The following is a 16,303-nucleotide window of genomic DNA, read 5'->3' as shown; positions in this document are numbered from 1 at the left end:
TGGTACGTTATTTGACGTAAGCCAGCGGATAGGGCCTTTCAGAAGATGTATGTAGATTCTGTATATCTTTTAACTATATCTAAGCTGGAGAACCACTATGGGATTGCGCGGTCAAGTTTGTGCATTGCTTAAGGCTGCTGCCTACCAGAGCTGCTACTGCTCAAGTTGTCGTCCAGAATTTGCATAGAATTTAGGTACCTTTGCGCCATCTCAAGGTCTGGTAACTGATAATGTGACATCTTTTACAGCCCATTATTTTAAGCAGTATTGCCTCGGTATGGGAGTTCAGTATACAATTATGACACCTTATTATCCTCATATACTGAGCGCCTGCCCTCATAGCTTATCATAACAGTGATAAGAGTTGATGGGATCGATTGCTTCCCTAGTTAATCATGGCATTTAACACGTTCCATCATGAAAGCTATCACATATGCTTGCTAGGTTCTCTTGGGTTATGGAATAGCCAGTCAACTGTGAAGCCCACGATTACTTGATGACCTTCTGCCTGAGAGTACAGATGCTCAACAAGCGGTTCACCAATGGAATACTAGAGAAGGCCATAAAAGGGAAGATAAGGGAAGATACGCAGTATAATGTGGGGTGGCAGCCAAATACCAACTGTGGTGGGTATAAAGTTCTCTTCAGCAATTTTTAGATTATTTTCAGAGCCACTAGAGAAGCTTTTGTCGGTGATCAAGGGTCCATTTAAAATCAGTAGAGTTGTAATTCCTGTAAATATCCGGTAAATCAATCTTCGGACTGGTAGAGACGTGAGGGCTCCTCTTTATCCAAATAAAGCTCTTTCTCAAGGCTGATCTAGTTATATAATAGCACGTAGGCATATCAGGTGGATGAATATAAGCCAAGGGTGGCACTATGCGTCTTTTTGGTTTAGAGGTTGGCAAGGTCAACAAGTCACTAGCCATGATGTTATGCCCTCTCTCGTAGAAGGTAGATATCTGGGGGGAGTGAGTGGAGAAGAGACGAGTGCACTGTGACACAAGTTTCGAGTCTGTTGCACGTCGAATGTGGAGGATGGCTGAATGTAGCAAAATTTACTGCAAGCCGAATGCTAACACGTCGATGATGGAGGATGGCCAACTGAAGCGGAGCTATCCTATGGCGTAGTGGACACAGTGCATGCTTGGAGTGGTGAATATACGGCTCCACATTTTGGACACGTGATGGTACGGCATTACCAGTAAACGTGCTAAGAAAGGTAGTGCATCACCAGGTACTATGAGTTGATATTCTGCTCACAATCATGGAACTGCTTTAATGTGACTGGCCAGAGTGAATGATTAGTTACGTTTTCAAGTACAGACTTTATAATAGCTTATATTAGCGTGACTGGTCACAGAGAATGTTTAGTAAATTCGCAAATGCAGACTGTTACAAATTAGTGTGTTTCGAGTCTGTTGCACGTGGAATGTGGAGGATGGCTGAATCTAGCAAAATTTAGACCAGCTGTAGTGAGTGCTTGGCTAAATACATGTTATTGATATTGAGAGAGATTGCTGTATTCTGCGCCTAATTAAGAACTGTTTCAGTAATTAACTTTCACGTACACTAATCCAAGGAGGTGGATAAATGGTCTCATCCCAATATGGATGGAAATTGCAGACAAGTAAAAAGTGAGATATCGACACTTTTCCTTAAAGGGAGATTACTGTTGTTAATTTTTATATTTGTGCAAAAATATTTGACCTAAAAATTCGATAGGCATTTCTGAAGTTTGGATTTTAATCTTCGTATGTCATTATTTGGCATACTTTTCAATTATGTACTATTAGCTGGTTGCAAATATGGATTTTTAATTCATTTTAAGGTATTATAAATTCATTTGGGACTGTTAATGATTTGTCGTCAGGAAGCTACTGATCGGTATAACTTATTACTCGTTTGAGAGCTAGTTAAAATCTGTGTTAGTTACCTATTTTTATGTTGCTTATGGTAAAAGGGCGAAGTACTTGAGGACAATATTATGGAAATGGAAGAGGATGTAGATGAAGATGAAATGGGAGATACGATACTGCGTGAAGAGTTTGACAGAGCACTGAAAGACCTGAGTCGAAACAAGACCCCCGGAGTAGACAACATTCCATTGGAACTACTGACGGCCTCGGGAGAGCCAGTCCTGACAAAACTCTACCATCTAGTGAGCAAGATACATGAGACAGGCGAAATACCCTCAGACTTCAAGAAGAATATAATAATTCCAAACACAAAGAAAGCAGGTGTTGACAGACGTGAAAATTACCGAAGTATCAGTTTAATAAGCCACAGCTACAAAATACAAACACGAATTATTTACAGACGAATGGAAAAACTAGATCAGTTTGGATTCCGTAGAAATGCTGGAACCTTACGACTTATTTTAGAAGAAAGCTTAAGGAAAGGCAAACCTACGTTATAGCATTTGTAGACTTAGAAAAAGCTTTTGACAATGTTGACTGGAATACTTTCTTTCAAATTCTAAAGGTGGAAGGGGTAAAATACAGGGAGCGAAAGGCTATTTACAATTTGTACAGAAAGCAGATGGCAGTTATAAGAGTCGAGGGACATGAAAGGGAAGCAGTGGTTGGGAAGGGAATAAGACAGGGTTGTAGCCTCTCCCCGATGTTATTCAAGTGAGTGAGCAGTAAGGGTAACAAAAGAGAAATTTGGAGTAGGTATTAAAATCCATGGTGAAGAAATAAAAACTTTTAGGTTCGCCGATGAAACTGTAATTGTGTCAGGGACAGCAAAAGACTTGGAAGAGCAGTTGAATGGAATGGACAGTGTCTTGAAAGGAGAATATAAGATGAACATCAACAAAAGCAAAACGAGGATAATGGAATGTAGTCGAATTAAGTGTGGTGATGCTGAGGGAATTAGATTAGGAAATGAGACACTTAAAGTAGTAAAGGAGTTTTGCTATTTGGGGAGCAAAATAAGTGATGATGGTCGAAGTAGAGAGGATATAAAATGTAAACTGGCAATGGCAAGGAAAGCGTTTCTGAAGAAGAGAAATTTGTTAACATCGAGTACAGATTTAAGTGTCAGGAAGTCATTTCTGAATGTATTTGTGTGGAGTGTAGCCATGTATGGAAGTGAAACATGGACGATAAATAGTTTGGACAAGAAGAGAATAGAAGCTTTCGAAATGTGGTGCTACAGAAGAATGCTGAAGATTAGATGGGTAGATCACGTAACTAATGGGGAGGTACTGAATAGGATTGGGGAGAAGAGAAGTTTGTGGCACAAGGGATCGGTTGGTAGGACATGTTCTGAGGCATCAAGAGATCACCAATTTAGTATTGGAGGGCAGCGTGGAGGGTAAAAGTCGTAGAGGGAGACCAAGAGATGAATACACTAAGCAGATTCAGAAGGACATAGGTTGCACTAGGTAACGGGAGATGAAGAAGCTTGCACAGGATAGAATAGCATGGAGAGCTGCATCAAACCAGTCTCAGGACTGAAGACCACAACAACAAACATGGTAAAAATAAATATGTCATTATTGTTTTGGTAACAGAAACTCAATGAGTCCAGTCCCTTAATCTAAGTGGCCAGTATGGCCATACTGTTTTTCGAAGAAACCGGAGCTCTAGCTCTACTAGAAAGCGCTGAAGTTCAAATCACTATAGGTACTGAATGCTGGCTAAAGTTATAGATACTTTCAGCCGAAAAATTTACAAAGGACCTAATTATGACCATTAGGTCCTTTGTAAAAATCTTTGCTAAGGCTGGAACTTGGGCCCAAATCTCTTCCTTAATAAGCAGATGAGTTAACCACTACACCGCACTGGCTGTGTGGTGTAATGGTTAGCACATCTGATTTGAAAACAGAAGACCAGCAGGTTTCAAGTCCTAACCTCTGCACAAATTTTAATTCGTTACTTCAGCTTCTATCTTTATGAAAGAGAAAGTTGAGACTTACATATATCCAGGAACATGTAATTCTATCACATCGGTAGGCTTAATTGTGTTCAGAAAAGGATAGATTAAACGCAGTTGGTGGTGATGTGCTTGTTACTGTTGGAAGTAGTTTATCTCGTAGCGAAATTGAAGTGGATAGTTCCTGTGAGTTATGTATATCTATTATACTTAACCACAAGATTAACTTTGGTTGATATTCTAATTCAGGTGATACAGCTATTGAAAAGTTCAAAGAAAACTTGACTATAATTTCAATATATACACCATTCATACTGTTATAGTTGGTGGGAGTTCCGGTTCACTGCAGCACCCACTACTTCCACTAGATGTTACAAAAAAAATCTTTGTATGGAACTGCATTTCAGAGTTTCAGCGGCATGATGATTAGCTGTAGTGGGCATACGGACGTGGGAGCTGCGCACTGTCGCTTCGTCGCTTCTGCAGTGGCGACTCTAGCTTGTTGGTGGCAGGTAATTTTATTTTTAATTTTATTCCGCACGTTTTGTGCTTAACCCAGTACAACTATCTTTAATGATAGAAAGTGTCGAATTAATTATTCTGCTTCCAGCTGTTCTGTTTGAATCGTTTCTCCCGGCCTCTTACCTTACAGAAAACAAACTATCGTTTTTGATTCCCAAGAAATAAATTGTGTGAATGTAAGCGAAAGAAGAGACGTTATTCAACACTGACGTACTAGTATCTCAGCCAGGCAAAAGCAACAACAAAAAATATGAAACTTCCTGGCAGATTAACACTGTGCGCCCGACCGAGACTCGAACTCGGGACCTTTACCTTTCGCGGGCAAGTGCTCTGCCAACTGAGCTACCGAAGCACGACTCAGGCCCGGTACACACAGCTTTACTTCTGCCAGTACCTCGTCTCCTACCTTCCAAACTTTACAGAAGCTCTCCTGCTAGTTCTGCATGTTTCGCAGGAGAGCTTCTGTAAAGTTTGGAAGGTAGGAGACGAGGTACTGGCAGAAGTAAAGCTGTGGGTACCGGGCGTGAGTCGTGCTTCGGTAGCTCAGTTGGTAGAGCACTTGCCCGCGAAAGGCAAAGGTCCTGAGTTCGAGTCTCGATCGGGCACACACTTTTAATCTGCCAGGAAGTTTCATATCAGCGCACACTCCGCTGCAGAGTGAAAATCTCATTCTGGAAACAAAAAATAAATTTTTAGCTTTCAATCTGAGTGGTTCGAACACAAATGATGGCTAGTGGATGTGAAGTACTATATAAATGTATATAGCTTTTGTTTCTTTCCCGTGTCTGCTGTTTGGTGGGAAAAAGTCAGTTTCAGAAGTGGAAGCAAACACTGAAAAGCATGAGAAGTCAAAAAAGCACGTTGTACTTGAACTGTCGCTTTAAGGAACAATTGGTATTAAGGAGAAACTTAGCACAGCCTGCACAGTTTCAATCTATGAGCATAAAATAATGGCTAAAAAGAAAGGCGAAATATTGTCCATAATGAGAGGCTGCAATTTTCTTTTTTTTTTAAACTTTGAAATTCTTTTACGTGGACTTGTTGAAAAAATGGTTCAGTAAATTTAGAGGTATTTAAGTATTAGTAATTTTTGCATCTAAATCAAATTCAGATTGGAAAAATACCTTAAAAGCTAGTGCAGTCTTATTTTTTTTTTAGACGATCGAGAATGAAATACGGGCGGAAATTAGAAAAGCTTTTTTTGCAGCTGTCATGGGTGTTCACACAATAAGTTTTGAAACATACATAAATGATTTCTGTTCTACGGTACGTACCGTTTTTATTGTAAAAATATTTGAACCGTTTTGGCGACTCATTATCTTGTAAAATGAAACTGCAGGTACCAAATCAAAATATACTTTAGAATAACAGTGCGTAATCCTTCAGGGAAATGTATACAAACCGGCAGCTCAGACATTTGATCGTAAAACTTTCATAAGAGGCAAAAATATATATGAAGCAAAAATCAAAGCGTTTCAAACGCTGTTATGCGTTTCAATTTAATAATGAGAGAAGCAGCAATTATTACGCGAAACGCAAGAATATTTTTCTTTAACAATTCTCGCTACTGCAATATTCCTCTCAAGGTCACCACTTCGAAAGTTCATTCTCAAGCGCCTTTGAACTGAGCATTCCACGTCCGTCTTCTACAGTGCGGACTTTCAACATTAGAGCAAAAAAATTTGCAACCTTTAAAAACCAACAATTCTGAAATTCATTGAGCATCAAATTCTGCAAGACCATTGCAGAAGCAACAGGTATTTTAAAATATCTGAATGATTATAATTTCAAGTTTTGGTTACAGAGTATGCTGCTATAATAGCTCCATACTTAGTTAGCAGTCGTATTCAACCTTAGGACTAAGTGGTTGTACAGATCACACTAAAGTTCAAGAAAGGCAACAGGAGTAATCCGCTGAGAGTCATAGCACTAATCGGTCTGCAGAAGGATTTTAAAACATTTACTGCTTTCCGACTTTAAGAACTTGAAGAAAGCGATATAATGACATATGGCACGGATTTAGAAAATATCGTCTCTGTGCAACACAACTATCCCTTTATTCCCTTGAAGAAAAGAGTGCTATCGACAGGAACCTCAAATTAACTATATATTTCTGGACTTCAAGAAGGCCTTTTCTACCCTTCCTCGCAAGTGGCTTTTGATCAAATTTCATGCCAGTGGGGTATCGCCTCTATTGTGTTATAGGATACGTGATATCCGGTCCATAACGTCACAATTTCTAGTAACTGGTTGAAAGTCATGAAGTAAAATAGAAGTGGTATATGTCGTTCGGCAAGGAGCTGCTGAAGGCCTTTTGCTATTCCTAATATATACAGGAAGTTAACAGAAAATGTCGAACATTTTAAAGGTGGCAGTACCATCCGAAACAAGAAAAAAAGTCTAGTAAAAAACAGCTCTAAAATGCATATCTTAAGAGCTATGGCCACTTCTTCATCTCCGATACAGTGAAACACATCTCTTCTACTACGAGCTCTTTGCTTTTCATATTTTGAGAGGAGATAATATGGACCAAAAGAAGAAAATTGTCCAGTAGACATGAGCACTAAAATACATTCATTTGGTGCAGTTAGCACCTGTTCAATCGAAGATACGTGTTGCAAAGCAGCGAAGACGAACAAGTGCTCATACTTCTTAAGGTATGCATTTCAAAGTCCATGTCTACTGAACTTTTTTTCTTCTTTTGTGGGTACTGCCGCCTCTCAAAATGTTCTACACTTTTGTTAATACCCTGTGTAATTGATTTAGAAGACAATTTGAGCAGCAATCTTATATTGTTTGCAAATGATGCTGTCACTTACCGTTTAGAAAAGTCATCATAACATCAAAACCAATTGCTGAATGATTTAGACAAGACTTCTATATGGTGTTAAAAGGGAAATAGATCCAAAATAATGGAAAGTGTGAGGTCGTCCACATGAGTACTAAGCTGAATCCGTTAATTTCGGTAACAGGATAAATTACACGAATCTAAAGAGTGTCAATTCAGCTAAATACCTTGTGGCAACAATCACGAACAATTACGTAAATACGGTAACAGGATAAATCACACGAATCTAAAGAGTGTCAATTCAGCTAAATACCTTGTGGCAACAATCACGAACAATTACGTAAATACGACACAGAGACTGCGTTTCATTGGCTGGACACTTAGAAGATACAACAAATCCCTTAAAGTGACTGCTTGCACTATAGTTGTCCGTCCTGTGACAGAGTATTGCTGCGGGTATTGAATTCTTATAATGTGGGATTGACGGAGGACAACGAAAACATTCAGAGAAGGGAAATAAGCTCCGTATTATCGCGAAATAAGGGGGTGAGGGGGAGAGGTGGGGGAAGGGGAAGAGGGTCATTGATGTGATACGGGAGATGATGTGGTAAGTATTAGGACAAAGGCTTTTTTTCGTTGTGGTTGGGGCCTTTTCATGAAACTTTAATTCTCTTTTCTTCTCCAAATACGAAATATGTTGTTGATACCCACCAATAAAGAGAGAAATAAACTTCGTAATAAAATAAGAGAAATCAGAGCCTACACGGATTGCTTACGTTCGTTTTCTTCGCGCGCATTTCCAGAACGGAACGGTAGAGAAACAGTGTGAAAGTAATTAGATGAACCGTCCGGCAGGCACTTCAGTGCGGATTGCAGACTAGACATGTAGATGTACTTGTAGATGTTGTTGTGGTATACCTTATTGCCGTCAGATTTCCCTCTTTGTGTCACAGAGAATTTTGTTATCCTATACCGGTGGTGTGTAGGTGTATGAAGTTACATTGGAGTCCCACAATGTCTTCTGGGTGCCTCACATTTTTTGTCAGGCAGAGAATCATGGACAAATAGCAATCTGAGTAGTGAGAGGGTAAAACAATGGGAAAAGGAATGAAGGGGTACCAGTGACCACGGCCTTTCCACGGCTTTATTGATCTTCCCAATACCCTTTTTCGTTATTCCCGATTGTGGACTTGGAAATATGATGTGAACAAGAGCAAAAGTGTCCGAAATAATGAGATTCCATAATAGCCGCACTAAACAATTAGGAAGACTGAACGTGAAATTCAAGAAAGAGAAGCTTCAGCATGAGTAGGTGCAAGAGAGCATTACGGTATACAATATAAGTTCCGTAGTGTAGCTCAAATCTTCTTGGTATTATCAAGTGTTCGCCACGCTAGGTGGAAGACAATACGCTGACGGTCCAAATGGCTCTGAAGACAATGGGACTTAACATCTGAGGTCATCAGTCCCCTAGGAGTTAGAACTACTTAAACCTAACTAACCTAAACTCATCAGACACATCCATGACCGAGGCAGGATTCGAACCAGCAACCGTAGCAATCGAGCGGTTCCCGACTGAAGCGCCTAGAACCGCTCGGCCACCAAGGCTGGCAATACGCTGACGTTTACACGGTACAACATGATCCTTTCATTCTTCCTTCAACAACTAGTGAATTTCTGTCACAATGAAAACAACATGAAATTTGTTAAACACTGCAGAATAGCTTTATATTACACCACAATGTGTTTATGAGATATAGTTGCTAGCCTCGAACCATGCAGTCCCTTTCGCAAACCCACTTGAAAGAAAAGTTTGTTAAAATGAAGCTTTTCGTTCCTGGTGTAATAAAAGCGTGTGATGTACTAGTAGTAGCAGGTGTGATTGCTGTTACGAGGTTCGCCGTATCCTGTCTGTATGACGCTTAAAGATTCCACTGCAGCACAAGACCGAAACGAAAAACAGGAATATTAAGATGCAAGAGTTGTAAAAATGGTGCGTGCGTCTGAGGTGGCTAATCGCTTGCCGCCATCTGCCCACGTTTACGAACAGCGGTAATTTACGTCACTGCTATTTCATGCGGAACTTAGCTTCCATTCAGTACGAGCCATTCTGCTGCGAGAGACGGCATGATTCGCAGCTATTACTGACCGATATGATCATTCGGCGTAATTCTCACGCACGAACACTGTAATCTCAACGACCCAGTCGAGGGAAAATAATTTGCTTTGAAACGCACTTTGCAAGTGCCATATATTGAGATCAGCAATGACACGACAGAAGAATTATTTTAAAACCCCACAGAAGGAAATAATCCTCAGTAAGCTGCCCTAAAATTTTTCATACACGAAACCACTTCGAAGATTCCTACAGTGACAGAACGTTCTCCTTCGCAGTGACTGGGGTAACGTAGCCTTCATGTTCTAGTACGATATGTATCAGCGTTTCCGGCTCTTTGAACGCCCGCAAATTCTCATTTAGTTGAAATACTGCGCGGCAAAACCGTTATGGCTCACAGCGACAGCAATATAACCGGATTATTATAACGACTGTCCTTTTACTACAGCGAGATTATTACAGAAGAAAGGCATCACGATTTTCTTTCAAATGTTTGTGGGTGGTATGCAAATTACTGTCGCTGCCAGGAAAATATGAAGCTAGAGGTCATGAACTGTTGAACTAAATATTTCTTTGAGGATATTATCATAACTTGAATATTCTACGGAGCGTTGCGCATTACCTTTCGTTGTAAAAATGTCTGTGGATGACAAACTCGAAGTGAACTACGAAAGCCTCTCTCGTTTTCCCCTTTGTTGCCACGGAGTATGAGCTTTTCTAAAACGCAAATATTTCGCTCCAAAAACTCAATTGCATCTACATGACCATTCTGCAAATCAAGTAGAAGTATTCGGCAGATGGTTGACAGAACCAAACTCAGACTATTTCTTGACAGAATAGCAAGTGGGAAAATAAATTCCGAAATGTTTCCGATGGAGCTCTCATTCCACCCATTACAGACGTCATTGCTCCCTACGCAGGTGAGTCAAGGATTCCACAGAGGAAGTTTATGACTGTAATTTCATGAAATAAATGGAAATATCGTATGACTAGGGCCACTCGTCGGTAGACGGTTCGCCGGTTACAAGTCTTTCGATTTGACGCCATTTCGGCTACTTACGGGTCGATGGGGATGTAATGATAATGATTAGGACTACAGATCACCGAGTCCCTGAGCGGAAAAAATTTCCGACCCAGTCGGGAATCGAACCGGGGTCCGTAGGACTAACATTCTGTCGCGCTGACCACATTTTTTTTAAATCTCATTTTGTTCGCTTTTGTTCGTTGCATCTGCTCGGGGCAGACGTCGTATGACATCAGTTTAAATTCATTGTTGATCGATTAACCCAGTTTTTTTTAATTACAGAGGCCAACCGGCTCTCTGACCGTACACGCTGAGCTACCGTGCCGGCATCACTCAGCTATCGGGGGCGAACATTTCATGAAATGATCTTGGCGTTACGAAAACCATCTTTGTTATAGTGATTGTCACTCTAACTCGATTATCATATCCGTGACACTCTCTCCGCTATTCAGTGATAACACAAAACGAGCTGCTACTCTTTGGGACTTTTCGATGTGCTCCGTCAACCCTATCTGGAAAGGATACCCTTGTCACACAGGATTGCCCTGGAACAACGCGGACTTCAGTAGATTCGTTGCATCTTATAAGCGTTCAACCAATAAAATCCATTCTTTGGTTCGCATTCCTCACAGCATTTTCTATGCGTTAAATCCAATTTAAACTGTTTGTAATTCCAAGCCCTAGGTACTTCATCGAATTTACATTCGTCAGATCAGTGTTGTTTACCGTGTAAATTAAATTTCACGGAAATTTTTGTTGTTAAAGGTAAACGCGACATTTACCATTTTTTGATAATGAACGAGAGCATCGTCTGGAAATAACCCAACAGAGGTGCTCCAATTGTCTCTTAAATCGTTTAAATACACTATTGCAACACCACAAAGATGACGTGCAACAGACGTGAAATACACTCCTGGAAATTGAAATAAGAACACCGTGAATTCATTGTCCCAGGAAGGGGAAACTTTATTGACACATTCCTGGGGTCAGATACATCACATGATCACACTGACAGAACCACAGGCACATAGACACAGGCAACAGAGCATGCACAATGTCGGCACTAGTACAGTGTATATCCACATTTCGCAGCAATGCAGGCTGCTATTCTCCCATGGAGACGATCGTAGAGATGCTGGATGTAGTCCTGTGGAACGGCTTGCCATGCCATTTCCACCTGGCGCCTCAGTTGGACCAGCGTTCGTGCTGGACGTGCAGACCGCGTCAGATGACGCTTCATCCAGTCCCAAACATGCTCAATGGGGGACAGATCCGGAGATCTTGCTGGCCAGGGTAGTTGACTTACACCTTCTAGAGCACGTTGGGTGGCACGGGACACATGCGGACGTGCATTGTCCTGTTGGAACAGCAAGTTCCCTTGCCGGTCTAGGAATGGTAGAACGATGGGTTCGATGACGGTTTGGATGTACCGTGCACTATTCAGTGTCCCCTCGACGATCACCAGAGGTGTACGGCCAGTGTAGGAGATCGCTCCCCACACCATGATGCCGGGTGTTGGCCCTGTGTTCCTCGGTCGTATGCAGTCCTGATTTTGGCGCTCACCTGCACGGCGCCAAACACGCATACGACCATCATTGGCGCCAAGGCAGAAGCGACTCTCATCGCTGAAGACGACACGTCTCCATTCGTCCCTCCATTCACGCCTGTCGCGACACCACTGGAGGCGGGCTGCACGATGTTGGAGCGTGAGCGGAAGACGGCCTAACGTTGTGCGGGACCGTAGCCCAGCTTCATGGAGACGGTTGCGAATGGTCCTCGCCGATTCCCCAAGAGCAACAGTGTCCCTAATTTGCTGGGAAGTGGCGGTGCGGTCCCCTACGGCACTGCGTAGGATCCTACGGTTTGGCGTGCATCCGTGCGTCGCTGCGGTCCGGTCCCAGGTCGACGGGCACGTACACCTTCCGCCGACCACTGGCGATAACGTCGATGTACTGTGGACACCTCACACCTACGTGTTGAGCAATTCGGCGGTACGTCCACCCGGCCTCCCGCATGTCCACTATACGCCCTCGCTCAAAGTCCGTCAACTGCACATACGGTTCACGTCCACGCCGTCGCGGCATGCTACCAGTGTTAAAGACTGCGATGGAGCTCCGTATGCCACGGCAATCTGGCTGACACTGACGGCGGCGGTGCTCAAATGCTGCGCAGCTAGCGCCATTCGACGGCCAACACCGCGGTTCCTGGTGTGTCCGCTGTGCCGTGCGTGTGATCATTGCTTGTACAACCCTCTCGCAGTGTCCGGAGCAAGTATGGTGGGTCTGACACACCGGTGTCAATGTGTTCTTTTTTCCATTTCCAGGTGTGTATAACCGACAGGAAGAAGATGCTGTGATATGCAAATGATTAGCATTTCAGAGCATTCACACAAGGTTGGCGCCGGTGGCGACACCTGCAACGTGCTGACACGAGGAAAGTTTCCAACCGATTTCTCATACACCAACAGCAGTTGACCTGTGTTGCCTGGTGAAACGTTGTGATGCCACGTGTAAGGAGGAGAAATGCGTACCATCACGTTTCCGACTTTGATAAAGATCGGATTGTAACCTATCGCCATGGCGGTATATCGTATCGCGACATTGCTGCTCGCGTTTGTCGAGATCCAATGACTGTTACCAGAATATGGAATCGGTGGGTTCTGGAGGGTAATACGGAACGCCGTGCTGGATCCCAACGGCCTCGTATCACTAGCAGTCGAGATGACAGGCATCTTATCCGCACGGCTGTAACGGATCGTGCAGCCACGTCTCGATCCCTGAATCAAGAGATAGGGAAGTTTGCGAGACAACAACCATCTGCACGAACAGTTCGACGACGTTTGGAGCAGTTTGGACTATCAGCTCGGAGACCATGGCTGCGATTACCCTTGACGCTGCATCACAGACAGGAGTGCTTGCGATGGTGTACTCAACGACGAACCTGGGTGCACGAATAGCAAAACGTCAATTTTTCGGATGAATCCAGGTTCTGTTTACAGCATCATGTTGGTCGCATCCGTGTTTGGCGACGTCACTGTGAACGCACATTGGAAGCGTGTATTCGTCATCGCCATACTGGCGTATCACCCGGCGTGGTGGTATGGGGTGCCATTGGTTAGACATTTCGGTCACCTCTCGTTCGCATTGACGGCTCTTCGAACAGTGGACGTTACATTTCAGATGTGTTACGACCCGTGGCTCTACCCTTCATTCGATCTCTGCGAAATCCTACATTTCAGCAGGAAAATACACGACCGCATGTTGCAGGTCCTGTACGGCCCTTTCTGGATACAGAAATATTCGACTGCTGCCCTGGCCAGCACATTCTCCTCTCACCAATTGAAAACGTCTGGTCAATGATGGTCGAGCAACTGGCTCGTCACAATACGACAGTCACTACTCTTGATGAACTGTGGTATCGTGTTGAAGCTGCATGGAGAGCTGTAACTGTACCCGCCATCCAAGCTCTGTTTGACTCAATGCCCAGGCGTATCAAGACCGTTATTACGGCCAGAGGTGATTGTTCTGGGTACTGATTTCTCGAGATCTATGCACCCAAATTACGTGAGAATGTAAGTATATAGTATAATATGTTTGTCCAATGAATACCCGTTTATCATTTGCATTTCTACTTGGTGTAGTAATTTTAATCACCAGTAGTGTAGATTAGGTACAACGGAGGGCCTGTGACTCCAGAGGTCATTTCTGTTTCACTCGTTATCTTCCCGTCAGTTACTACGATCTGAGACTTTTCTGAAAGTAAATCACAAAACTAGTAGCCCAATTGCAACAACGACATAAGCATGCAATTTGATTAGAAACCGTTTGTGAGGTACGGCGTCAAAGTCTATTGGAAATCTAGAAACTTGGACTGAGCTTGAGATCCGCTGCCGATAGCACTTGTTACTTCGTGTGAATAAAGAGCCGGTTGTGAGTCATGTAAAGCCACCATCAAATGACCCTGTTGTTTTCGTTCTTGATAGACAATATCCCTACACGAACGATCTCGATGTGTTAGATGGAGCAGGTGAAAATACTGTTCATATTTTTTGTTTGCCACCTCACTCAACGCATAAAATGCAGCCACTTGACGGTGGACCCTTTAAAATCTATTGCGCCCAAGAGATAGAAATGTGGTTGGCAAGTACCACAGTTCTTGTTGTCTCCTCGTTATTAACAGCCATGTTAATTGGGGCAGCTTACAACCAATTAGCAACGATGGAAGGATCTGTGAATGCCTTCTGTAAAACAGGTCTCATACCGCACAGAAGAAACTTCTTCAGAGAGCATGAATTTTCTGTTCATTACCATGCTAACTGTCCTCAAGAAAGAGATACCAAAGAGGAAAATAGGACTAGTGATGGTGATGGTGATGGACAAGCTGTCACCCCTACACACATCATACCTCTTCCGCAGATCACAAAGCCATCGCAAGACACGGCCCATCAAGTAGGTCAACATCGCGTTCGCGCTCTGCTTCGTTAATAACATCGTCTCCTTATGGGAAGCGATCACAAGAATCCAAACACAAGAATAAAGCAGCATAAAACTTATTCGGGGAGAAGAGTGGAAAGTCTTAAAAACGTAGACCTAAAACAACAATAATAATAATGATAATAATAAGTTGGGTACCTATTTCAAGGTAGACTCTAATTCTACTTGAACCAGTTGGTTTATTCCGGTTGTCGATTATAACCTCTGTTTATACTAAATCCCAACAGGTATCTTCTTCAATTTTACTACAATAGAAAATATTTTAAATGGCCACAAACAAGCCATCGCCAACTGAATTTAGTCTATGATCACCGCTAGGACCTTCCTAAAAACTTCGGTTGAACTTATCTCCGCCTTTAACCAGATTTCAGTAGCTACAATTTCTTGTTCACTGATTTCTATCAGCGTTTGAAGACCTGGTCTAATCATCGCCCTGTGTTTGTCCAGCACCCATTCAGACCCCTCCCTCCACCCCCACGTTTTTTGTATTGTTTTTAGTCCTCAGTGATCGCACTGGTTTGATGCGGCTCGCCACGAATGCCTCTCCTGTGGCAACCTTTCCATCTTAGAGTACCAGTTGCAAACTATGTCCTTCATTATTTGCTGGATGTACCCCAGTCTCTTCCTCTATAGTTCTTATCCTCCACAGTTCCTTGTAGTACCATGGAATTATTTCGTGATATCTCAACAAATGTCCTAACATTTTCTTCTTCTTGTCCGTGTTTTCCATGTATTCCTTTCCCCGCCTATTCTGTAGAGAACCTCCTCTTCCCTTAACTAATCACTTCATCTAATTTTCGACATTCTTCTGTCGCACCACATCTGACACGCTTCGGATCTCTTATGTTCCCGTTTTCCCGCAGTCCATGTCTCACTGCCGCATAATGCTGCACTACAAGTGTACATTTTCAGAAATTTCTTCCTCAGATATAGGCCTAAGATACTGATTCAGTACTCATGGCCAAGAATGCTCTTTTGGCAGTGCTAGTCTGCGTTTAGTGTTCTCCTTGCTCCGTATGTCATGGGTAATATTTCTGCCTAGGTAACAAAATTCCTTATCTGCATCTGCTTTGTGATAATCCATTATGAAATCTTTCTTGCCGTTCTTATTGCTGCTAGATCTCACTACCTTCGTCATTCTTCGGTTTCCTCCCAATTCAAATTCTGTACGCTTTAGACCATTCAATTCAACAGCTCCTGTAATTCTTCACATTTTCACTGAGAATAGCCACGTCATCAGTTTTATCATAACATAGAGACATTTTCAGCAGTGCCATCCTATTCACTACCTCCTCATTAGTTACGTGATCTACCCACCTAATCTTCAACATTCTTCTGTAGCACCACATTTCGAAAGCTTCTATTCTGTTCCTGTCCAAACTATTTACTGTCCATGTTTCACTTCCATACATGGCTACACTCCATACAAATACTTTCAGAAATGACTTCCTGACACTTAAATCTATACTCGATGTTAA

This window comes from Schistocerca gregaria, chromosome 5 (assembly GCF_023897955.1).
Source record: "Schistocerca gregaria isolate iqSchGreg1 chromosome 5, iqSchGreg1.2, whole genome shotgun sequence".
NCBI classification, from domain to species: domain Eukaryota; kingdom Metazoa; phylum Arthropoda; class Insecta; order Orthoptera; family Acrididae; genus Schistocerca; species Schistocerca gregaria.
This window is presented reverse-complemented; position numbering follows the sequence as displayed.